The following is a 566-nucleotide window of genomic DNA, read 5'->3' on the forward strand; positions in this document are numbered from 1 at the left end:
TAATATATACTTTTGTTATTTACACCACCTGTCCTCGTCTGTTGTTATTTTTTGTATATTCCCCCCCTCTCTCTCTCTCTCTCTATATATATATATATATATATATATAACGAGGATCACCTCATAGTTGGAACACATTTCAACCAAAAGGTGCATAATCAGGTCTAATAGAGTTTTGCAACAACAACAACGACAACAGCCAAGCAATAATGAAAATTATTTGATGTCAGACTTACCTTTACAAGATCCAGATTCAATTTCCCTCACGATAAAATCAATCTCATTATAATCTTTCAAGTTGATGAAATGTGTACAACTGGGTTCACTTGCTGCCGCAGTTAACTCAGACACTCTTGGATTGACAACACCAATCGTAAATATAGTGACGCCATCATCTTTCAGTTCTTGAGCTGCCGCTACTGTTTTATTTTCATTATTTGACTGTCCATCAGTTACCAAAACTAAAACTTTGGAAGCAGCAGATTTTCTTGTTGTATTTGTAAAGACACTGGTACGTGCTTTGTCAAGAGCAGTGTCCGTAGCAGTACCACCACCATCGTAAGATA

The 566-nt window shown here is 36.4% G+C and overlaps 2 protein-coding genes and 1 non-coding gene across 4 annotated transcripts in view; 1 reads left to right on the forward strand and 2 right to left on the reverse strand.

Moving 5' to 3' along the window:
- Window positions 1–560, reverse strand: part of LOC106870153 (uncharacterized) — a 4,619-nt gene extending 4,059 nt beyond the window's left edge. The window contains exon 1 of the transcript XR_008266907.1: window positions 237–560. This is a non-coding gene — a transcript (uncharacterized LOC106870153). The remainder of the gene's footprint in view (window positions 1–236) is intronic.
- LOC106870157 (collagen alpha-1(XII) chain) overlaps window positions 1–566 on the forward strand; it is a 490,284-nt gene that overhangs the window by 51,641 nt on the left and 438,077 nt on the right. The gene's annotated exons all lie outside the window — the stretch shown is intronic.
- The window catches only part of LOC106868389 (uncharacterized), a 437,000-nt gene that overhangs the window by 17,814 nt on the left and 418,620 nt on the right, over window positions 1–566 (reverse strand). The window lies entirely within an intron of this gene.

This window comes from Octopus bimaculoides, chromosome 27 (genome assembly GCF_001194135.2).
Source record: "Octopus bimaculoides isolate UCB-OBI-ISO-001 chromosome 27, ASM119413v2, whole genome shotgun sequence".
In the NCBI taxonomy this organism is placed as follows: Eukaryota; Metazoa; Mollusca; class Cephalopoda; order Octopoda; family Octopodidae; genus Octopus; species Octopus bimaculoides.